We start from the raw sequence: 26,324 nt of genomic DNA, 5'->3' as shown, positions 1-26,324 counted from the left end.
CTGAAGAGACCATGAGCCAAGATGAGAAAAGTGATTTATCACATGTGATATGGTAGCAATATCACTTTATATTTTCTTATACAGTAAAAACAGAAAGTGCTGAAACAAAAACAGCTTGAAAAAAAATTGACACAGTAATATCCTTGTGGCTTTCCTCGAGGTAGAATTAGAGTCAGCAAAATGATGGAAAACTTTGTTCAGGGTCATGAATGAGGCTTTGCATCTCCGTAGGACTTGCCTTGTTGCTCGCATTTCCTTAGCAAACTCTAGCCAAGAATTAGAATTAGCAATAATTTCAGACTGAGGAATGATGACTTAGAGTATCATCTGATACCAACCCGGTGATAACACAGAAAGCTCACCTTTGCTTGGAGCTTGATTATCTAAACATGTTGCAATTATTAAAGTGAATTTAATTTTCACAGAAGTACCCATGAAACAAGTACCACTCTTTTCTCATTTTACAAACTAGGAAGCTCCAAGAGGTTCAGCAACTCATCTAGGGACAGCTGAAAACTAAAGTGTACTGGTTCCTTTGTTTGGTCAACCTGTGTCAGTGGTTCTTACCAGAGGTGGCACCACCCTCCAAGGGACCTTTGGAATCTTGCAGGGACACTTTCTGGTTGTCACAGTGGTCAGCAGCCAGGAGTGGCCTGCAATGTGAAGACAGTCTTGTAGGACGGTCCTGGGCTACAGGGAACTGTTTTGCATCCTGCATGTCTTATAAACATCCTACTGGATGTCAATGTTTGTCAGTGAAACATTCGTTCATGAGTATATTTGAGTCACTAACCAACGTATCTGTATCACTGTACTTGTAGCTGTTGCGTCCTCAGCAGTTTGCTCTACAGGGGCAAGCATCTGATAACCTCACTGTTTTCCAGGGTGGTTGTGTCCCAGCATTTACATGCTGAAATACATATATTTTTAGTATAAAGTACCCATCTTTACTTCTCCTTTACATTATATCTAGAACATTGTATTTAAATTTTTGAATTAGGTGTTTAGGTAGGGTATGTTATTTGTAAATTTTAGCCTCTGATGGGAAGGAAGCTGTTTCAAAATATTTGTTAAGAAAGGGGGCACTGCTGATGTCTGAGACCAAATTCATCGTGCCACCGAGACCACCACTCTCAGGCGAGAGGTTGCCAACAGATGGCTCCCAAGCCCAATTCAATCCACAGACATGATGTGGGCTCCAGAATATTTTGAAAGGAATTCAGATGTGCTGCCAACATTCAGAACTAGAGATTCTTCAGAAAAATGTCTGTGTTTTTGACTTCTTGGAAATTCTGTCAACCCAGAAATATAGAGCCTATAATGGTCACAGTCCCATCCCCTTTGGAGGGACAGCAGCTCTCCAATCCGGCATGGTCTTAACCTAGCCAACTTGACCCACTGAAGTGTCTGTTTGGGGCCTATGGATATTTACCTTTGTGACCCTTAGACACAGGATGACTTGTTGGCAAAGGTGACCTTGCTGCCAGTCATCTCTTTTTATTCTGCATGGTGTAAGTTGTGCTGAGAAGACTAGAACCCAACTTCCTTTATCCACAAAGTAAGTGGTCCACTACAAGCCTCTCTCCCCTACCTAATGCACCCAACTACTCCAAGCGGCTTCTGTCCATGGAGATTTGACCTCACACTTGTGGTTCAGACATGAGAGGTGTTGCTCTCTGTGCGTAGCCTCCTGAGTCATCCTCTCCCCCAGAGACCCATGGTTAATACAATTTATAACTACTTGTCCCCTTTACTGATTTGGTGTTTGGATCTGAAGTTAGCCTCAAAAGAAACAAAGCCTAGTAGTTAAGAATTATTCTTTAAGCAAGAGGAAAAACACTGCTGAGAAAGCAGGGAGCATGAGAGATACCCTAAAATCATTTGCCATAATTTTCTCCTGCACAGGTTTCAGTGATTGTATTTTCTGACCATATGGATGATGAAATAATTAAGGTCTGAAAGTGACTTTCTAGAAGGAATTACCTGTCTGCAATGAAACTAGATATATTCTGAAATGAAATTCCTCGAGTGTAGTATAATAAGAGGCTCTGAAAGTTTGTGATAAGGCAAATTAGTTTTTGTTATTTTCTTTCCCAGTCCCCAAACTGGTCTTTGGCCTCTCATGATGTTTTGTGTCCTTGGAGGCAGGGTTAGTTGGGGACAGTCTCTCCACTGGTAGAATCCTACAGACATCAACCGACAGGCTTGGGGAGAGCCTTTCTCTCTGGCCTAAGGAGAGACCTGGTTGATGTGGTTGCCAGCACCTCCTGGTTTGTCTATAATGATCAGGTAGCTTAGTCACCCCTGGAGCACACACTCTACTCTACTTGAAAATATAGGGGAGGGGAAAAGCATGCTGTTAGAGATGAAGTTAAAACCCCATTTCAACAAATGCTACGGCAGCTCCCCACATTCTGTGGGATCTCCCTCGCTGACCAGGTCTGTTGATCAATAAATTATTTACAGTGAGCACACTGTGTCTTTCTAGGGCCTGTATCAACTCAGGGGCGTTCAGAAAATAAGCACTTGGTAAAATCTGTGCAAGGAATGAATGGGCAATTGAATTTTTGTTCACTTGAATCTATTCTCAAGATATTCATTTCTTTTTTTCACAGCTTCATTCACTCCCTCGTTTATTTATCCATTCAACAAATATGTGCTAACCATCCAGTCCATGCCAGGTGCTATTCTGGCTGTTGGGGATAGAGTGATGGATACGACAGGTTTGTGATCTCACAGTCTTAAAGGTTAGGGAGAGAGAGAGACAGACAACAGAGCAGGAAGCAAATACACAGAGCAAATACAGATGTGGAGAGGTGTACAGAGGAATGTAAGACAAGGGGTATGGGAGCAAATGCCTGGAGATGGTGCTAATTTGGATTGGGGGGTGGGGCTTAGGGAAAGCTGCAGAGGTGATATTAATGAAATTTGAGAAGATTTGAGTAAAAAGAAAGTGTCAAGAATGCAAATATCTGGTTAGGGAGGAATGCCAGGGAGTGTCCTAAGATAGAAGTGGGTTTGATGTGTTCAAGGAACCCAGAGAAAGCCAGAGAATCAGGGGGACTGGGATTAAATAAGATGGGAGACAGACAGGGTGGACCAAGGGGAAGGGTCTGACTTACCGCAACTGTAGTAGGGAGCAGTGGAGACTCAAGGCAGGGAACATGACGGTGAAATTTATCCTTGTTTAAAATCCATCTAGATTTTAAGTGGATAAAGAAATTATGGTGTATCCATAGAATGGAATATATGTAGTAGAGAAAACAAATGGGCCATAAATCTGTACTCATAGCAATATGGATAAATCTTAAAAACATATCCTTGAGTGAAAGATATAAGTCATGGAAGAACAAGGCCAGGTGCAATGGCTCATTCCTGTAATCTCAGCACTTTGGGAGGCAGAGGCAGGTAGATTGCTCGAGGCCAGGAGTTTGGGACCAGCCTGGCCAACATGGCAAAACCCGGTCTCTACTAAAAGATCCCCCCCTCCAAAAAAATATTTGCCAGACATGGTGGCATGCGCCTATAATTCCAGCAAGTGAAGGATGAGGCAGGAGAACACTTGAACCCAGAAGGCAGAGGTAGCTGAGATTACACCACTGCACTCCATCCTGGTGAGAAAGTAAGATTCTGTCTCAAAATAAAGACATAAATAAACAAAGTCACAGAAGAACATACACAGCATTATCTCATTTTATTCTTTTATCTCATTATAATGTTTCAACTTTCATATGTAAAGTTCAAAAGCAGACTGAGGTAAACTATACATTTTTGGGGAGCAATTAGGGTTCACTAAAACATGACAATAGATAGCATCCTTCTTTATTGCATCCATGTGATATAAATGCAGAGCAAAGGGACTATGCTGATAAGAAAAGACCTTAAAACTTAGGAGAGTGGGCACTGCAGATGAGGGGAATGGAATGAGGTGGGAGGGGAGAAGATGGTTGGAAGTATTTGAATATTATCTATGATTTTTCTATTTTGTATTGACAATGCATGTATTAGTTTCCAGTGGTGGTGATAACAAATAACTACAACTTATTGGCTTGAAACAGTACATATTTATTTTCTCTCAGCTCTGGAGGCCAGAGGTCTGAGATCAGTTTCATGGGGCTGAAGGCAAGCTACTGGCAGGGAAATTCGTTCCTTGCCTCTTCCACCTTCCTGTGGCTGCCAGCATTCTTGGCTTGGGTCTGTATCACCCTAGTCTCTACCTCTGTGGTCAGGCTGCTGCTTTCTCTTATGTGTATGTAGCATCTCCCTGCCCCTCTCTCATCAGAACCCTTGTGATACCATTTCAGGCCCTCCAGGTAATCCAGGGTTATGCCTCCAATACAAGATCCTTAATCATGTCTGCAAAGACCCTTTTTCCAAATCAGATCACATTTACAGGCGCAGGGGTTAAGACATGGATTATCTTTCAGGGGCTTATTTTCAGCCTACCTCAGTGCATTTACGTGCTTATTTTATAGTTAAAAAGAAAAAGTATTTTTTGAAGGGTGAGTGGAAAACACCGCCCCTGGCTGCTGGGTGAACGCCACATAGGAGGTGATTGGATTTTTCTAGGTGAGAAGTGGCAGCAGCCTGGATTAGGGAGGTGGCAAGAGAGATGACGAGAGTGGATGGAATCAAGATACAGTCTGGAGATGGCTTTTAGGAGTGGCTGGTGGGTCAGATGTAGAGAAAGTGAGTCAAAGGAGGAAACAAGAATGTCTTTTAGGTTTCCGGCTTGAGAAGCTAAGAGGTGCCATATGCTGAGCTGAGAAACTCACAGGGAACTTTAGCTACATCATACTTGACAAATGCTAAATATATTTTCGGCCTTTTGAAAAATGATCAAAATTACTAAACGAAGAGTGTTTAGAATTAGAATGTTAATAATTGAGTTTCTCATTGGGGGCTATCAAGGTCTGGGAAAGAGATTTGGTGGATCACAAGGAAGACGAAATGTTTGGTCCGTGGTTTGCAGAGCACCCAGCTCCTTCAGCAAATTGTGTGACACAAGGAAGCATTAGAAACAAAGACTGCCTGAATGACAGCAAATGGAAATGAGCCGAATTGGGTTCTGAGGCCTGGGTATGTGGGTGTAGCTCCCCTGCACCTGACCACTGATATTTGCTGTTTCCATAGAGACTGGAGCTCTTATGTGATAGCTTCCACCTGTGTACACAACTATAAGACAAAAGAATATTCTATATGCATCTTTTCACTTTTCTCCCAAATAGCAACAACACTCTTTAGGGAAAACTTACTTTATTTTACAAATACTGAACTACTCTTTGGCCTACCAGGGACTTGGAGTCAGAAGACACAGGTTGCAGATCTGCCACTTGCCATGTGACCCTGGGCGTGTTACTCAATCTCTCCAGGTCTGTGTTTCCTCCTGGGATTGTGGTGAAGGTCAGAGTATGTGCTCAGTAAATGTCTGGTATTATTACTATTACCAGCTTAGTTTTATAGCCTTTGAATGTCTCCTGGTAGTTTACTTTTATTTGGAAATGTTAAAATATAACATTTCCTTTATATTAAAAACAAGCCAAAAATAGTTATCTTTTTTTCCCTCTACCCTAGGTAGAGTCTGCCTTTAAAGATTGCTTATAAGTTAACAATTGTAATATTCTTTCAAAGTCCTTAAAACAGAATTCAACACTTTCTGTTCTAATAGGTATTTTTAAATTTTGTCCATATATACTCAGCTACAGTTATCTGGAAAATTATTGCAAAACAACCTACCTGCCTTAGCCAGAGTTCTCTGGATCCCTGAGGCAAAACGGGGACAATTAGGGGGATTGTACTCAGGGGGATTGTCAGGGAACAGTGATACCATCACTTAACTCTTTGCTAGGATTCCTAGTGCAGACTTTGCAAACAAGTTGGCAGAAAACCTGGTTTGAGATGTCTTTGTTTCTAAAGCCAAATAATGTCCTGATAATCTCTTTGGCACCCATCCCCATCACCATCCCCAAAATGTTTGCAAAGAAAGCAAATTCAGCAAACAAATTCCATGCAACTATTGCTGCCATATGAATTATCAAGCAAGATCTGGCCAATGTCTGCAAAGGAAGACAATCCAAACTAAATTTGGAAACTTCATTTTTATATCATATTTGAAAAAGTTAAGTGGCTGAAATACGTAACTAAGAATTGTTTAAGGATAAAAGACATGGTCACAGGAAGGGCTTGAACCAGAGCCATATTGATTTAATATTTCTGTTTTTTGTTTGTTGATTTTCTTCCTTCTAGTGAGATGAGATTGTATTTCCTCATGAATTTGGTGTCCTTAGCTCCCATCGAGGTACTAACAGAGCTACTTCCCCTCTCAGTTACAAGCACTATTCTTCCCCTAGCCATGTGGTTTGGGGGGCTTACAATGCAAGCAGGCTCCTTTAACAGGATTGCTTCTTTAAATGAACTCTAGATTTGGCCTCGGAGAGACTTAGCCGTGCCCCATTTACTCTTGACAGTTATCCCAAGACAGCCCTGATGGAGCCTAAGAATTCGAAGTCCTTCAGGTTATAATTTAACCATGTCTAAGGAAACAGAAGCTGTAGATTTAGCTCATGGGTTCTCTCAGCGCAGTCCACGCCAGTAGCATCAGTATTACCTGGGAACTTATGAGAAAGGTGCATTGTTGGGTGTACCCTAGATCTCCTGAAACAGAAATTCTGGAGTTGGGGCCAGACCATTTGTGAGTCCAACGCATAGTGATGTTTGAGGGCCATAGGTCCAGTTCAAGCTTGTCCAACCCACAGCCTATGGGCCATATGCAGGATGGCTTTGAATGCAACCCTACACAAATTTGTAAACTTTCTTAAAATATGAGTTTTCTTTGTGTTTGCTTTTGTTTTTTTAGCTCATCAGCTGTTTTTAGTGTATTTCATGTGTGGCCCAAGACAATTGTTCTTCTTCCAATGTGGCCAGGGAAGCCAAAACACTGGAAAGCTATGGCCTAGTTCTTCCAAAAATTCAGATAAATTTAATCAAAAGTTATGTGTTCTCTCACCCCCTCTGAGTTCTATTTTAGAGATGGTTAAATCAGCCAAGTTGAGTCAAATGTCAACCAAAATGCTTGATTCTGGCAGGTATCTGACAAGACTGTCAGAAATGCCCCTCTTGGGGTCTGACCTCAAAACAAGACAAACATCTGGAACCTTTACTTTTGTATCTTCAGCCTGGGATTGTGGGTGGTAGAGGGGAAAGTAACTATCCTTTTTCTGATGGAAAATATTTAGCTTGAGTGATGTGAAGACTTCAGTAGATCTGTGACAAGATCAAAGACTATAAATTATTTAACAGTGGTTCTACTTTTGCGGGATTATTTGAAGTATCGTAATTGCAATTCAGCTTCCCAGCTTTCATTTTTGAGTCTGGAATTCTGCTGGGAGCTATCATAATCACTGATGAGTATAATATTACAGGCTGGGTATAAAAATATCTTTTTAATGACTAGCAAATTAGTGAAATGCCTTGACTTGGGTGGGGAATAAATAGAAGTCGCTGTTTTTATGAAGGAGGGGGCAGAAGACTAAATTGTCACCACATTGTTATTCTTGTTGAATTCTCCACTCCTTAAAATGTCAGTTGATTAGATAGAATTTGTAACACAGTACATCAGTATAAGTGATGAAGGGCTTTGTGGCAGGCAGAGATGTCTTGGAACTTCTGCAGTTGTGTTTTGGTTTTAATTTGAGCAGGCACAGGCTGAAAATTAACATCACGTGAGTCATTATATTGATCTCATCTGTATAGTCCTAACGGCTCTTCTCACCTGACCAGGACAGTAGGAACAGTGCTTGTAGACCAAAAAAATTTAAAAAAATTTAAAATAAGTTTTCTAAAATATCAGGTGAGTGGGGCCCCATTACAATATTCCTCTGTAAATCGAACAATTACTTGCTGCACATATTTTCCAGTTTGTTATAACTTCACTAACATTTAACCTAAGGAGTCATAAATTCAGCTGGGGATCAAAATCACGGTCTGCTTGTGTAGATTTATATTTCAAAATAGGACATGTTATGTTCACAGCAAAAGCAGAGCAGGTTCTGCCAAGTTTGTAACCTCACAGATTTAGAGTTTTTGAAACCCCAAATTGAAATTCTTATGGTATCAAGTCCATTTTCAAAAGCAGCTTAGAGTCTGAAGAGATGGCTCTTGACAACAATTAACTCTTTTTGAACCAGGGTCTTAGTGAATTAATTTAAAACCCCACCACAGATGTAGCATAGTTCTTTTCTAATACAGGAGCATTCAAAAGTGCAGGATCAAACATACCTAATTAACTCATGCAGTGCATTTGAAGGTTTATTGACTGCATTCACTTTATAAAACATCAAAAATAATATATACAAAACATGTCTCATGTTCAGTGAGTCAAGGACAAGCAAGTAAGAATTTATTGTAAAGTTCACACAATGCTGCCTGTGTGAACTTTTAACCCACTATGCCTATGCCTTGTGAATATTTATTCAAGGAAGAGACTCTGTGTTCACAGCAAGGACATTCTGTTAATTTTCCTCCCCAAATCTAATGTTGTTGTGCAAATGGGTAGTTTTCTTTCTTTAACAATTTAGTGTCTTTAGCTCCCACCCAGATACTAACTGAACTTCCACCTACTTCCCCTCTCAGTTAAGACCACTATCCTTCCCCTAGCCATGTGGGTTGGGGATTTACTATGCAAGAAGGCTCCCCTAACAGGATTGCTTCTGAGAAGACTGCCCCACACCAGCCCTGGACCCGCAGACACCCCTTCTCTGACAATGAAGAAGACCGCACCTCCCTGCCCTCTCTTTTTTTTGTTATGCAAGTAGTAACTCCTCAGTTATCCTCAGCTGGCCCCAGGAATCCAGGCACAGGTGGGTCTTGTTTATCCTGAGTCAGTCACATGCTTCTCATTCTCATATAGGATAATCCTTGGCTCCCAGGAGAGGAGGGGCCTGGGAGTTCTCCCAGTTCACTCAGTTCATTTAAGCTGGCTCACAGAGATTATCCAGAGAGCCTTAGAAAGCCTTTGGTGACTCAGTCCCAAGGAAAGACTTGCTTTCCCCCTTACCCATTATACAAGAGTAGCTCTGTACTAAGGCATCTAAACCCACATCATCTCAATTAATCCTTTTATTGACATATTTCAACTGGCTAATGGAGACCAGATTTAGAACTAGAGACTCTCATTCTAAATTTTTCTTCCATGTTCTTCTGCCTCTTAGAAGGGTCTTAATAATAGCAATTACTATTTTGAGTGTGCCTTCAAGTTCTGGAGCACTTTCTTGTATATGGAATCTGATATGACCCTCCCAACAGCCCCATCAGGTGGGTGCACTAACTTTGTTTTACAGATTAGGAATTGGAGGTCTGAGAGGTTGAATTACTTGAATGAGGTCACTCAGCTATAAAGTGAAGTTAGGATTTGAACCCAGCTTATTCCTGTGGCAATTGCAAAAGCCATTTTTCTTCTCATGCTTACACAGATCTCTTGATGCCTAACCCAAAGCTCTCCTGCATTATTGTTTATTCTTGTCCTTTCTTGTATGGATTCAAAATGTGCTCAGGGTGGAAGCTTTGGTGGCTGAGTGTCCACCACTTGTTCATTTACTACTTTTATTTCCTAAATGAGTGAATTAAATCTATTTAATCATGTATATCAATTCATTAAATATATATTACATGTATAAAATGGGTTAATACATTTACATACTTAGAACAATGCCTGGTGTATAGTATATACTCAATAAATGTGAGTTATTTTGAGCCATTTATTCATACATCATTTATTGAGTTCTTGCCCTGTGTCCATCACTCAGCAGCCTCTACTGGGGGAACCAAAATAATGTGTGTCACCTTCTATTGTCCTAACATTGCACTTGTCCATCTTTGCTGATTAGATTGCAGCCTTTACGGGGTCAGGACATATCTGTATCATTTACCTTTGTATCTCCAGTGTTTAGCACAGAGCCTGATGTAGCTTTGGTACATACAAAATATTTATTGAACAAATAGATGAATGCTTGGACACTGGAGATTTCATAAGTTTTCAAAATCATCTCAATTTAGAAATTCAATTATATTCAGCTTGGGTTGTTACTATTATTTTCTTTGTTTTGTTGGCTGTCTGAACGGCATCTATTCATAAGGTATCTGGTGGACATCCTCTTCCTTCTGTGCTGTGGAGGTGCAGATACACCCTTGGCAATGTCCAGGGAGGTGGCCTTCGGGCCCAAATCTCTTAAAGGCAATGACAGTCATGGAGAATCCAGGGGTCCTTATGTAATTGGTGCCTTAGGAGGTCTACTCAGGGATGGAAGAGTGCCTGGGAATCATCTGGAGTTTTCAGCCTCTCCCTGAGAGGAGGATGCTGTCCCTCCATCCCCATTTCTGAAGCTTGAGCTCCGTTTTTCAACTCCTCCAACATATTGCCTTATAGCTCTAGGCCAATAACCCAGACCTCCAGGACTTCCCTATTTGCCCTCTTGGGAGGGGTGGCAGTGCTCCCACGCCTTGTAGCTTGGTGGGAAAGTGTAGCATGTGCAAGGAAGATACATTTCTGACTGCTTTGTCATACTGGGTACCTGACCGAAGGGCAAATTGCTGCTGCTGCTTGGTTGTCATCAAGGCGAGGGTCTGGCTCCAGCTCATGCACTGCAGTCTTTGCCAGCAGGGATCCAACTTGCATATTTGGTGCATTGCTGCATAACTGCCACATAACACAGATTACAAAGGCCAAAATTTATCCAGGGAGTCCTCCCAAAATGCAGCATATCACAGTGAGCATGGTTTAAGTGAACAGAGGACGTACCAGTCCCCCACCTTATAGTCAGGATCTGTGGTACAGGGAGGATGACTTGTTCACCCTGGCTGAGACCTGGGAGAAAGCCCAGGAACACACTCTGTAATCTCATCATTACAAAAGCTACCATTTTTGAGCACCTACTGCATGGTATGCCCCTTACACTTCTGTGTCATTTAAATTAATCATTTTTGCCAGTCTTGTGGAGTTTGAATTAAAAACCCTTCCCCTCTCCCCCCATGTGATTTTTTAAAGTTCAGGTAATTAAACTTGGTGGAACAAAGCATTTTTCCTGCAGATAATAAAGAAGAGCTGGAATCTGAACCCAGGTTTGACCCCAAAGCCTGAGTTCTTAACCACTTTAACATCCCACTTCATTTTCCATGCTGCTCCCCAGTCCACCACCATCACTTGGAAAGCTAATATTGCTTTCAGAGTTGAGGACAGACATCTTCATAATTACCTTATTTTTCCATGACTTCCTTCCTAAGAAAAACTGATGCTGGCTATGCACCCAATGTTGCACAGTCTGCATATGGCAGAGAGGAGTTGTCATCTTTTGTTTTCTCTGGATTGGCTTTCAACAGGTCTCCATAGGAACTCTTATTGTGTACATGAGAAACAAAACAAATACCTTTTTCCCCTCCACCACCTCTCAGCCTCCAAAAAGTTAAGACAAAAAAGTGAGAGCAGAAACAATATCAAGCGTGTTTCTCTGGGTAGTCAGTGCAGAAAACACTTGAATTCCAAGTGGAGATGGGGTGAGTTCTGACCAGAAACTGGGTTTAATGTAAAAGATCTCCAGATTTCCTCATGCCACTCCAGCTAATCAGAAACTGATATCAGCTCTCTTCTCGTGGGTTAGCTGTTGTACCATCATAATGTCAGCTTCACCTTCTGCATTGCAAACTTGGAAGAAAATTAGAAAGCACTTAATCTTGCTTTCTTCAAGAAAGAAAATTCTGGTTACAGTTGAGCAGATTGGAGAATGAGCACACAACCAGAAGGTAATGTCAAATGTAAAACACCACCTTCTCTTTTGCAGTTGGTTTAGCTTCCAGGTAGTATTAATGCAAGGAGTTGAATAAAATAAAAATTCAATTCCTGGAGCAAGGAATTGAATTTTTTATTAGGACAATACAAGATAGAAGAAATTCCAAAATGTCTAGAGCTGATGTGAGACTCCATTCCAAGGATCAGATGACACATTGAAGAAATGGAAACCGTGTATGTCTTCAGAGCCAGGCCTGGGGACAGAGGGACAGAGGGACAGAGCTTACTTTTGCTATTTTCTATCTGATGCATAATGTGAAATTAATTAAATTCTCAGAGCTTCAGTTTCTTTATCTGCAGAATGGAAATGGTACCTTCTTTGTAGGATTTTGATGAGGATAAAATGATGTAACATAATGGTGCAAAACCTTGGAATGAAGTATATTTTCAAGCAATGTTAGCTCCTTCCTGATACAGCTTTGATCTGTGTCCCTGCCCAAATTTCATGTGAAATTGTAATCCTCAATGTTGGAGGTGGGGCCTTGCAGGAGATGATTGGATGATGGGGGTGGATTTCCCCATTGGTGATGTTCTCATGTTAGTGAGTGAGTTCTTGTGAGATCTGTTTGTTTAAAAGTGTGTAGGACCTCCCTTCTCTCTCTCTTCCTCCCACTCCGGCCATGTAAGATGAGCCTGCTTACCCTTTACTTGCCATCATGATTGTAAGTTTCCTGAGGCCTCCCCAGAAGCTGATGTCGCCATGCTTCCTGTACAGCCCGCAGAACCGCAAGTCAATTCAACCTCTTTTCTTTATGAATTACCCCATCTCAATTATTTCTTCATAGCAATGAGATAATGGCCTAATACACTTCCCCTCGTTGCCTTTCCTCTCTCCTATAAAATAACCCATATCTCTCAGTTAGAGAATAACCCCTCAGAGCATACTGGTTTGTGAGGGCTGTCATAAAAAAGCTTCACAAACTGACTGGCTTAAACAACAGATTTGACTCATGGTTCTGGAAGCTAGAAATCTAAGACCAAGGTGTCAGTAGAGTTGGCTCCTTCTTTAGCCATTTTATCACCATATTGTTAACTTCACCTTTCTCATGGTGGGAAATAATTTACTTCAGGCCTCTGCCCAAGCTTCTGGTAGTTTGCTGACAATCCTTAGTATTCCTTGGCTTATAGAAATATCAACTTGATCTCTGCCTTCATCTTTTTTTTCCAAAGGCATCAGATTGTTTTATTAATTAATTTATTATTTTACATTTTTAACTCTTTTTGTTTCAATAGGTTTTTGGGAAACACGTGGTATCTGGTTATGTGAATAAGTTCTTTAGTGTTGATTTCTGAGATTTTGGTGCACCTCTTACCTGAGCAGTGTGCGCTGTATCCAGTGTTTAGTCTTTTATCCCTCACCATCCCCTGCCCCTTCCCTCTAGTCCACAAAGTCCAGTGTATCATTCTTATGCCTTTGCATCCTCATAGCTTAGCTCCCACATATGAGTCAGAACACATGATGTTTGCTTTTCCATTCCAGAGTTACTTCACTTAGAATAATAGTCTCCAGTTCCATCCAGGTTGCTGTGAATGTCATTATTTTCTTCCTTTTTATAGCTATTTTTCCATGGTTTATATATACCACATTTTCTTTATCCACATGCTGATTGATGGGCAGCCATTTGAGCTGTCTCCATATTTTTGCAATTGCACATTGTGCTGCAATAAACATGCATGTGCAAGTATCTTTTTCATATAATGGCTTGTTTTCCTCTGGGTAGATACCTAGGAATGGAATTGCTAGATCAAATGGTAGATCTACTTTCAGTTCTTTAAGGAATCTCTGCACTCTTTTCCATAGTGGTTATACTAGTTCATTTTCCCACCAACAGTGTAAAAGTGTTCCCTTTTCACTGCATCCTTGCCAGTGTCTATTGTATTTTTTGATTACAGCCATTCCTGCAAGAGTGAAATGGTATCACACTGTGGTTTTGTTTTGCATTTCCCAGATAATTAGTGATGTTGAGCATTTTTCATATGCTTGTTAGCCATTTATGTATCTTCTTTTGAGAATTGTCTTTTCATGTCCTTAGCCCACTTTCCGATGGGGTTGTTTTTTTCTTGATGATTTGAGTTCCTTATAGATTCTGGATATTAGTCCATTGTTAGATTATAGATTGTGAGTATTTTCCCCTACTCTGGGCTATATGTTAACTCTGCTGATTATTATTATGTTTGCGGTGCAGAAGCTTTTTAGTTTAAGTCCCATTCATTTATCTTTGTTTTTGTTGCATTTGTTTTGGGGTTCTTGGTCATGAAGTCTTTGCCTAAGCCAATGTCTAAAAGGGTTTTTCTGATGTTATCTTATAGAATCTCTAAGGTTACAGATCTTAGATTTAAGTCTTTGATCCATCTTGAGTTGGTTTTTATATAGGGTAAGATGTAAGGACCCAGTTTCATTCTTCCACATGTGGCTAGCCAATTATTCCAGCACCATTTGTTGAACAGGATGTCCTTTCTCCACTGTATGTTTTTGTTTTGTTGAAGATCAGTTGGCTGTAAGTATTTGGGCTTATTTCTGGGTTCTCTGTTCTGTTCCATTGGTCTATGTGCCTATGCCTATTTTTATACCAGCACTATGCTGTTTTGGTAACTATGGCCTTGCATAATAGTTTGAAGTCAGATAATGTGATACCTCCAGATTTGTTCTTTTGCTTTCTGCCTTCATCTTAATGCTGTGTTCCTCCTGTGTGTCTGTCTTCAAATTTTCACTTTTTATAAGGATACCACTCATTATTTAATTAAGGCCTACCCTAATGACCTTTTTTTAAACAAATTAATAGCCCCTATATAGATGGTATCTCCAAATAAGCTCATGTTCTGAAGTATGGGGAGTTAGGACTTCCACATATGGATTTGGTGGGGGGAGTACTATTCAACCCATAACACAGGGCAAGTGGATATGACACTAATTGAAGAAGGAATGATATATAATGGGTTGGAATTTGAATGTTCATCTGGGGAATTTGTCTGTTAGATGCAGGCTGATTTAGCTACATAGTGACTTCCTTTGTATCATGGCCCCTTTGGGAAAAATGGAGTTACTGAAACAACAGCAGGAAACAAGTTTCTAGTGAGCCATAGGGACAAGCCTCATCCCTGCAATCAGAGTATTAAGGCTGACTTCATATGCACACTGTAAGATGGTGCAGCCAGAATAGATATTGCTTGCATGGCTCAAGAAAAGGGTTGCAGGTACAAAATTATGCCTCCCAATAGAAGAGAATTTGAAAACAATTGGTTTTGGCAGAAAATTTTGGTTGGCATCATATGGTTATTTCCAATTTAGTAGTAAAATCAAGGCATTTTATAGTTGACACTTTTTAATTGCTCACCATTTGACAAGGACATGTATGTCATGTTGCTTGATTCCTAAAACAAGTTGTAAAGTAGCTTTTCATATGCCCACTTTACAAATAATAAAACTGATGTGCAGAGAGGTTAGGAGATTTTGGGTTTGGGGACTCTGGCTTCCAGCACTCTTTCTTCTTTCATCTTTGCCCTCATTGAGGGAGTTTACCCCTGAAAGTCCAGGAACAACATATTCAAACACAGTAGCACTGGGATTTAGCAGCCACCTCTGCCTTGACAAAAATTACAGGGCCTTTTGCATGTGGCAGTTTAGCCTACTGGAGACCATTCCATTGGCAACTAAGCCAATCTTATCATGCATGGTTTGTCTACAGTAGCGCAATTGGCAGAAACACAGGCGTATTGGTTACTCTGCTTACAGTGACTTTGGGTACCATGACTGATCAGTTTAGACCAAAATTCCAACCACAGTCATTCTGGAAACTTGCACTGCCGTGGCGAATGTAGAGACAGTCACAGTCAGAAATTGTATCCACCACACAGACATTTTATTTACGATTGGAACCTGAATGGACTGGTGGTTTAGACTTTGCAGTTATCATTACACCTAAGGTGAGAGTTCCAGCCTGCTGCAGAGAGAAAACATCCCTTTGAGGGCCTTAAAGCCATGACATGGTCTTGAAATAAGACTATCAGTGATAGGTGTAATAGGTCTCCTTTAGATTTCTAATTGAGGTGGTGGAGGAAGCGATCTCCCTTGTCCTAATACCTAGTGAACAAGGTTGCTGCTGAGGACTTTTCCATAGTTCCTTTCTAGATTTCTCCATTGTTTGGAGACTTAAATGCATGAGGATTCCTTGAGAAGTCTCTATTGTCTTGAAAGGAGAATCCAACAAAGATTGTCAACTGAGGTTTGAGAAGCTGGATCACTGAATGTTGCTGTGCTGAATATAGCCCGCCTTATCAATGTCTCTGCATAGAAGAAGAAAGGGTGTTAGACATAGTCAAGTACACCTCAAGCTTTTTTCTTTTCTTAGATTTTAAGTTTCAAAAAGAACAAATGCTGCTAAGCTTGGATATAGCCACAGAACTTATTCAGAGCCACAGGGACGATTTTTTTTTTATTGCTTATTCCCCAAACATGGCACTTTGGCGTTTTGTGACATAGTTATGGCTCTGGTGTATATTACATCCTTTGAGATGTGACAAAGTATGGGGTAGGAGTGGTCACATGGGGTGGCTCAGGTACACAGAAATAATACCATTTCTCCTTTCCTTGACTCGATTTCAGAGTTAGGCTGACATTCCTAGCTGCATGGGGCCCTTGCAGCAGCTGCAGAGGCGAGATGTCCAGCTGCAGAAATGTGGCCCATGTCCTGTTAATCTGACAGAAATGTGAGTCTGGAACAGGGGAAGTTGGCAGCTGGGTTGTCACTGCTCATATTCCTTTGAGTTGGTCAGAGTGGGTATGTTGGGAGTTTCCAGCCTGTTTCTTTCACACTCAGAAAGATGCAATAGGGAAGAATAGAAATGAATGTTTATACCCAGGCGTAATTTGAGGTAGTACGCTAGGTATTTTCTATTGCGGTGATGGTTAAGGATGAAAAGCAGATATGACGTAACTTCCTCAAAATTAATTGGCTGTCCGAATGAAAAAGAACAGCTTTTGAGTTAGTAAGAAAAACAAATCTAACAAATAAATATGATGTGAGCCAGAAAGGAAAATGTAGGCAGTAAATCTGCATATTTGGAACTGATCAATGATTTAAAATATTTCTTTATGAAGTAAGTTAAAGACTTGAACTTTAGTTCATGCAAAAAGACACTCACAGTTCCAGAAACCAGAGTCCCTCAAAGGCTGAAAATGTTTTCAACATTTGAGGCCTTATGAGACCCTTTCACTCTACCAGATTTCACTGCCTTCCCAGATTTTTATGTGGAGCAAATAAGAGGACATTTTTCATTTACACAAAATTTATCCAGATGAATTTTGTAACATATTTTTTAGATCTTTATTGATTTGTGAATCTGTCCATATCCCTATCAGTTACATTGAAATCTTTTTTCCTTAAACAGGTTTTAATAATGATGTAACAGCAAGGAGAATATAAAACTTAAGGTTATGATTTAGGATTGCACTATCTGATATAGCAGCCACTAGAAATATGTGGTTGTTTAAATTAAAACTAATTAAAATTAAATTAAAAATTCAGTTCAAGTGTGTTGTACAGCTTAGATATAAAACTTTTCCATCACTGAAGGAAATTCTACTGGACAGCTCTGCTCTAGAAAGCTTCTTTGCTTTTTTGAATGTAGAATGTTTGAAAAAAGCTACTTTCCTTTAGTAGCCAGAATTATTATTATTATCATTTTTGAGACAGAATCTTTCTCTGTCACCTAGGATGGACTGCAGTGTTGTGATCTTGGCTCACTGCAACCTCTGACTTCCTGGTTCAAGTGATTCTCCTGCCTCAACCTCCCAAGTAGCTGAGATTACCAGTATGTGGCACCACACCCAGTTAATTTTTGCATTTTTTAGAAGACACAGGGTTTCACCATGTTGGCCAGGATGGCCTTGATCACCTAACCTCGTGATCTGCCTGCCTCAGTCTCCCAAGGTGCTGGGATTACAGGCGTGAGCCCTTGCGTCCGGCTGTAGCCAGAATTTTTAACAACAGTGCTTCCTACTTTGTCCAACAATAACTAAAAAGCAATTCTGTATTGTCACATAATCTTTTCTTGTGGAAAACATGATTCTCCATTGTGACACAGTGTTTGAATGGTTTGGTAACAATTAGTGTATTCCAGTATGCATTAATATTGAGAACTGGCATCTGTAAATCCCTTCGGGATCATCAGTGGACTTTTCTCTAAAGGGGATAGATAGAAAATACTTTAAGTTTTGTAGGCTATACTAGCTCTGTTGCAACTCCTTAGCTTTGCCACTGGAGTCCAAAAGCAGCCCTTAACAACAGGTAAACAGATGTAGGTATGTCTTAATAAAACTTTATTGACAAAAATAGAAGCTGTAGATATATCTCAATAAAACTTTATTAACAAAATAGATGTAGTGACAGATTACTCACCCCTGTCCTAGAATACATTTAATGACTCCCTCAAGTCTCAAATTTTGATTAACAAGGCAATAAATATATTGAATAAGATTAACGCTTTCCCACTATGGTGTTGTGATTATAATGTGGACAGAAACTATTTTCAATTTGTCTCCTTTGGGATCTGCCCAGATAAATACATACTTACAATATTAGATAAACTGTTACCTTACAATATTAGATAAACTGTTTTATTATTACTTGTGCATATGTCTTAGAATACCCACCTCAGAATAGCAAGAATCATAGAAAAAAATGGGCCTTGGAGAATGTGCATAGGTATCAGGGTAAGGAGGGTTTAAAACATTTTTTTTAATCTTTTTTTTGAGACTGATTCTCACCCTGTCACCCAGGCTGGAGTGCAGGTACACAATCTCAGCTTACTGCAGCCTCTGCCTCCTGGGTTCAAGCAATTCTCCAGCCTCCTGGGCAGCTAGGAGTACAGTCATGTGCTATCACACCTGCTAATTTTTGTATTTTTAATAGAGATGGAGATGGGGTTTCACTATGTTGGCCAGGCTGGTCTCGAACTCCTGACCTCAAGTGATCTGCTCTCCTTGGCCTACCAAACTGCTGGAATTACAGATATGAGCTACTGTGCCTGGCCAATTGTTTCTATTTTTGCTTTTGGTTTTGTTGTTACACCAGGCCTACATTACATGATGATGGTACTTCAACTGGTAGGACCAATCCTAATTCAAGATGTTTTTTAGATAAATGAGCTACTGCCCCACAATAGCCCCTATAATGCTTTTCATCATTCTCCTTGAGTATCAGCATTACATGGTTCTGGGAGTCATTCCAGAAGGCCAGTCCAGAACCCACTCTGCAGCCATTCCAGTGACTTTGAAATTACCTGATTCCCTGTATGACAGTTCTTCCTTCTTAAAATACATAGAGTATCTGTTTGCTACCCTGAGTCCTGTATAATACTAGGATGTATGTTAATTTTTATAAATTCTGAAATGCATGTAAAGTTGTCTCTAAATGAGTCCAAGCTCCATTTTTTTGAACTTTAGATTTACCTTTTCCCCAACTCTTTGGAGTGTCTTGGATGGTGTGACATTGTGCTATAATAAATATATGTTATGCTGGTAGCAGTGACTCCTGCCTGGCATTCCAGCACTTTGGGAGGCTGAGGCAGATGGATTGCTTGATCTCATGAGTTTAATACCAGCCTGGGCAACATGGTGAATCCCCATTTCAACAAAAAATACAAAAGTTAGCTGGGTGTGGTGGTACATACCTGTAGTCCCACCTACTTGGGATGCTGAGGTGGGAGCATGGCTTCAGCTAGGGAGGGAGAGATTGCAGTGAGCCAAGATCACACCACTGCACTCTAGCCTGGGTGATAGAGCCAGACCTTGTCTCAAAAAAAAAAAAAATTAAAAACATACATGTATTTATATGTGTGTGTGTGTGTGTGTGTGTGTGTGTGTGTGTGTGTGTGTGTAGATATACATGTATGTATATTTGGTCTTCTTTTTGGTTCCTGACACAAAAACTTTTAAAACCTTTGAGATTTCCTGAGTGATAGAAGTGAGGTGAGGATCTTTGATTATTCATAAAAGGCTCCTTTCAACCATACTTGAGTGTATGCTAATGAAATGATTCTTGGTGGGCCCCTGGATAGCTTCAGGATGGGGTTGGTTGCCAGAGGGACCAACCATGTGATTAGAGGGTTGGCGTTTTCAACCCCATCCCCTGACCCCCCACTAGGAGGAGAGAGGAGCTAGAGATTGAGTTAATCATCAATGACCAGGGACTTAATCAATCATGGCTATGTGATAGACCCTATGTAGATATTCTAAATAAAAGGGTTTGGAAAGCTTCCATGCTGGTGTTCACATCAAAGTATAGTAGTACCTTGGTATTCACTGGAGGAATTGGTGCCAGGACCCTCTCCAGACACCAAAATTTAGAGGTCGTGTATATGATAAAATAGCACAGTATTTGCCTATAACCTATGGACATTCTCTCATATACTTTAAATCAGCTCTAGATTACTTATAATACCTAATACAGTATAAACGCTATGTAAATAACTGTTACACTGTATTTTTAAGATTTGCATGTTTTAAATTGTTTTTTGTTTCCCAAATATTTTTATCTGTGATTGGTTAAATCTGTGGATGTGGGACCTATGAAGGGCAGATTATACTGGGAAGAAGTCCTGCCCAGAGAAGGCATGGAATCTCCATGAACTCCCCTATACCTCGTCTTGTGTATCTCTTCTATTGGCTATTCCTGAGTTGTATCCTTTATAATAGGCCAGTAAATGTAAGTAAATTATTTTTCTGAATTTTGTGAGCCAGTTTAGCAAAATCTGAAAGGAGGCCTTGGGAACCCCTGATACATAACCAGTTGGTCGTAAGTATGAGGTACCTGGGACTTGCAATCGATGTCTGAAGTGGGAGCAGTTTTGTGGGACTGATCCCTTAACTTGTGAGCTCTAACATTAACTCCAGGTAGATAGTGTCAAAATTGAGTACAACTGAATTTTAGGACACCTACCTGGTGTCAGAGAAGTAGCTGGTGTGTTGGCGGGAGAAAAAAACTTTATATATTTGGTGTTGGAGTGTTCTGTGGGTAGAAACAAATCATAATAGTAATCCTTACTCACTTTCTAAATGGGAAATTTTTCACTGAGGACTGAGAGCCAATCTACTTTCCCGAGAGTCAGGAATGATTACATCCTGTGAATACTACTAGCTCTGGACTAGATAGGGATAATGAAACTGAATACTAAGGTCATGTGATATAAGATGGCCATTAAAACTGAAGGAGGCTGCAATCCACTTAAAAGAAGCACCTATCAATCTTCAGTAACATGTATCCAATACAGTCCCATGGCATAATTATGTGGTGAGCTTCCAAGCCTTTGCTCTGTTTGCAAAACGCATTAAAGAGAAAACCCATCACCTGACTTTTATGTTTTCAAATTAGATTGTTTCTGTTTACTGGGACCCAGCCAGCTCATGTGTGTTTTTCTTCTGATCTGCTTAACATTTCCCAAAATGCCATCCTGACCCTCTTGTTCGGATCCCTAAAAGAGCAGAGGTGTTCGACATGCTCCTTGTGCAGCCTGGTCCAGAAAGGATTTCCAGCTTGAATGTTTATGGATAGCTTTTGCTTTTTAATTGTGATTCAGTGGAATGCCAACTAGAGGTTAAAAAAAAAAACACGTTACAAAGCATAAAGCTTTATGATTAATTACGTTTAGTTCAGATATAATTTAAACATATTGACTTGTCTGAAATAAGTGCCAGACAGTGGGGCTGGAGAGACAGGAAGTGCCTGGTGAGACTGCTGAAACAGGCTGGAAGGGAAGTCAAGGGGGGTATGGACATCATCATTTAACTGTTCTCCATGGCCGGGCAGAAAATGGCCACAACTGCTGATGGTCAGTGGAATCAAAGAGATAAATTATGGCCAAGCCTTGTCTTTGAAATGAACGGAATGTTAGTCGATACTTCAACTTTGCACAATCTTAAAAAATTGGTTCTGAGACAATCCATTACAAATGATTTTTTTCCCCCTTTATACATATGATCTGTCCAGAGATTTCTCTGAGGAACTAGAGCTGCTTTGGTAATTCCCAGGCTCGTCATTCTGAACTGGTGGAATTTCAGACTCCCTGCTTTGAGGTGGCTCCCAAGCTGGAGGTAGAATGGCACAAGCAGTGGGGAAAGGCTGCAAATTCTTGAGCGTGAATGAGGTCCAGGCTGTCCTGATGGTTTCTGTAGCTTGGCTGGGTAAAAGAACGAAACTGATTTTTATGCAGCAAACTGGGACCAGATGCGTTTCTCTGTGTAGAAAGTTGAAAAATTCAACCAGCTGCTTTCAGTTTTCGATAATGGATTATGGTGTTGAGGGCCCTGCACTTACTTTGATACTTATACATAGGAAAGCAAAATGTGAGCATTTGGGCTAACCTCACCGGTGGATTTTTAACACACCCGAGGCATACATGATTCAGCGTCCCCTTGAAGCTGAATCTAACTGTTTAATGCTGTCTGAGTGACAGCGACATCATCCACAGAGGCCTGGCCACAGACTCCTATTCATCCCACAGCATGGCTGCATGATCTTTATGGAGGTTCCTCAGCTCAGCTGAATTCTGATTCATATCTCAGGTATTTCTGGAAAGGTTGGGATCCAGCCTGCTGCTCTTCATCCTCACACTCAGGCTTCTTGAAACCTGCAGCTATGCAAAAATTTTACATACTGGGCAAGTAGCAGCAGTTGCCTCTTGGCTAGCTTTTCAAATAAACTCCCTGTCTCATCTCTGATACTGAAATCCAAGCTCCAGGCTGTAGGGGAGAAGGCATGCTTGTAGGTGAATTCACCTTTCCTGAATAAAATAGCAAGAGAGAAGAAAGGAGGGGTCATTCTGTTCCTTGAGATGTCTGATGAGGGCTAAGTGCATGTGTAGGTTTCTGCTGCCTCCTCTCATTCAAGACAGAGAGCCCAGAAAACCATGTAGAGCTCAGAGAAGACTCTAGGAGGATACCATGAAATGATTAAATAATATAAAGTAGGATTTGGCTATCTTATTTGATTAAATTTTGGGGAAAAGGCCTGTATTAGGGTTTTTCAGAAAAACAGAAACAACAGGACGTGTGTATGTGTATATAATATATGTCTCTCTCTCTCTCTCTCTCTCTCTCTCTCTTTCTCTCTCTCTCTCTCTCTCTCTCTCTGTGTGTGTGTGTGTGTGTGTGTGTGTGTATTTCACATATATATACAATTTCGGAGGCTGGCAATTCTAAAATTTGCAGGGTAGGTTGTCAGCCTGGAAACCCAGGGAAGAGATGAGGCTAAAGCTGGAGTCTGAAGTTAGCCTGCTGGTAGAATTCCCTCTTTCTTGGGAAACTTCAGTCTTCATATTTTAAGGCCTTCAGCTGATTGGATGAGGCCCATCCACATTATGGAGGGTAATCTGCTTTACTCAAAGTCTACTGATTTAAATGTTAATCTCATTGAAAACATAACTTCTCAGAAACATCTAGACTGATGTTTGACCAAGTATCTGGCTACTTTGGTCTAGCCAAGCTAATACATAAAATTAACCATCACGAAACCTTAGCATAAGAATTTTTGTATTTGTTTTTCCCTTGAGGCAAAATAACTGGGATGCATAGAAAGAAGTCTCTGTATCAGCGGAGAGAGGAGAACTAAATGCATTTATCATACATCTATATACCCCCACACACAGACGTACACACACACATACATACACACACACATACATATGCCCCAAACACATCCATGTAAAAGTGCAAATAAGCCTACGGCAAAAAAATAAAAAAAAAATAAATCTAGAAATAAAGGAAATCAGAGGTACACAGGCCCCTATGTCTCATACTTTTTCTCTGTCTGGCTAAGAAATGGAAAAATTGACCCTGGAATCTCTTCACAACCTTCTATCTTTCCTGTTAGAATGTCCTAAGGCGAAAGTCTGATTTTTTAAAAAAAACTGTTGCAGCTCAAATATCAACATGTCCATGGAAGAAAGGTTTGCACAGTGATACTCCCTTCTGTTTATGAGAGTCTTTGAGAATGACGGATCACCATAATGAGAATTTACTTCAGTGAATCCCATCTTAAAGTTAAAGTTCAACAGTGGTCCTCATTCCAATTCCATGATTTTCCAAGGAAGTAAAACTTGGTCTATGAAATGACCAAAGATTGTGTCCTTAAAGACACATACGTTTTTGTAGAATTTGATATACTTTAAAATAAAAGTAATGAATACAAAAGGCCAGGGATGGTGGTTTATGCCTGTAATCCCAGCACCTTGGGAGGCTGAAGCAGACAGATAGCTCGAGCTTAGGAGTTCAAGACCAGCCTGGGCAACATGGCATAAACCCTGTCTCTAGAAAAAAATACAAAAATTAGCTGGGCATGGTGGAATGTGCCTATAGTCCCACCTACTTGGGAAGCTGAGGCGGTAGGATTGCTTGAGCCCAGGCGGCAGAGGTTGAGTGAGCTGAGATCACGGCACTGCACTCCACAGCCTGGGTGACAGAGCAAGATTCCCTCTCAAAACAAATAAGCAGTAAAAACAAAACCATAATGAAAAAGCTTTTTCTTTTTTCTAAGTGCCTAGAAGAAAGTGCAGCAAACTTTGGTGATGTAGAAAAATAGTTATTTGACAGGTGTTTTTTCCTCCTTTGACTCTTGGCCAGTGTTGGGACTGGTGTTCTGTATGGTCAGCTTCTGGATATGTCTTCTTTGTCCAGAAACAAGATACATATCCAGGGGACTATGTCCATGCCCTGAAGCGGAGATTTTTTTCCATCTGCTTACAACTAAGCCACAACTTTGGCCGTTTCTGTAAGATTCCTTCAGTGTGTGGGACTAAATGGCTTGTAAGGCTCACTTCCCAGCCCTCAAGATGCTAATTCTATTCTTAAATGGTTTGATTTCAGCCTCCCTGCATTTCTGACCATTGCAATATCCTGAAGTCTTTACTACCAGAAACAGGCCACTGATGGATCCTCTAAAGTGGGGAGATGATCTCTAGTTTATTGCTTCTACATTAGAAAAAGATAAAACTTGACCAGGAGCAGTGGCTCACACCTGTAATCTCAGCACTTTGGGAGGCTGAGGTGAGTGGATCACCTGAGGTCAGGAGTTCGAGACCAGCCTGGCCACCATGGCGAAATCCCATCTCTACTAAAACTACAAAGATTAGCTGGGTGTGGTGATGGGCACCTCCCAGCTACTTAGGAGGCTGAGGCAGGAGAATCACTTGAACCCAAGAGGCGGAGGTTACAGTGAACCAAGATCGTGTCATTGCACTCCAGCCTGGGTGACAGAGCGGGACTCTGTCTCAAAAAGATAAATAAATAAAAAGAAAAGAAAAAAGTAAAACCCACTGCCACCAGTCACTGGTTAGTTGTCTCTTGAGTAGGGTTGCCAGATTTAGCAAATAAAAATTCTTAGTGCTAAAACTGAATTTTAATTAAAGAAGGAATAATCTCTTAGTGTAAGTTTATCCTATGCAATACTTGGGACATACTTACGCTAAAAAAGTATTCCTTGGTTGTCTGAAATTCAAATTTCACTGGAAATTCTACATATTATCTGGCAATCCTATTTTTGAGGCATCCCATTTTGACTGTACCCCAGGGCAATGCAGATCAGAGATTTCATTTTATTCCCTGTGGGTTTGTCTCCCAAGTCATTTTCCCATGACAACATTCCAGCTTCCTCCTACTCCACAGTGATGTCTGGAATCACTGCTGTTTCCCTATCTTGACTTATGCTTTCTTGCTTCCCAGTGACTGCTTAGTCTTCACCTCTACCTGGAATGTTTACATGACCAATTTTTGTTCTTTCTTAGTTTTTCTTGAGTACTGTGAGCATTTCAGAGCATCAGAGATTCTGTGTTGTGATAAGGGGCTGTACATGTAAATACCTTCAGGAGCCATTAGGCAATATTAGTGTTTGAAGCAGGCGTGTTTCTTACAGGTGACACCTGTTGGCTAGGTGACACTGGCCAACAGCAGAGTGCAGGCTCTTCCTAAAGACATCGCCAAAAACTTTATCCATCACTGTGCTGGCTAAACAAGGCAGGTCTGCGGCATATGCACTGTCATCTCGCATCTCCTGGTTTAGGGCAAAGTGCTTCCCAAACACTTTTCCTTTGGAACACTTAGGTCTTGCACAATATTGAAATCGGTCTGATGAACACTGAGTATCGCTCTTGAAAAGTGTCTGTGCCACACTCACTAACTAGACCTGAGTAAGCTCCAAGAAGGCAGGAACCATGTCTGTTATGTTCATTGCTTTAACCTCAGAGCCTAGGTTACAGAAGGCTCTCAATCAGTATTTCTTGAGTGAATAAATGAGGAAGTCTTAGTCATTTTCTATCTTCTCTGTCTTATTCATCATGAGAAACCAATATTTAAAATATGAATTTGGGATGAAAACCAAGCTGTACAAGATTGTTAATGATTCTTGTGGTTGAGAAATTAATGTAACATAACACAAGACACCTAAACTTTAAACCTGAGCTTTGCCTGCTGAATCTGGCCCTGGGATATATTTTA

The sequence above is a fragment of the Saimiri boliviensis genome, chromosome 1 (assembly GCF_048565385.1).
Source record: "Saimiri boliviensis isolate mSaiBol1 chromosome 1, mSaiBol1.pri, whole genome shotgun sequence".
NCBI lineage: Eukaryota > Metazoa > Chordata > Mammalia > Primates > Cebidae > Saimiri > Saimiri boliviensis.
Note: the sequence above shows the minus strand (reverse complement) of the source record.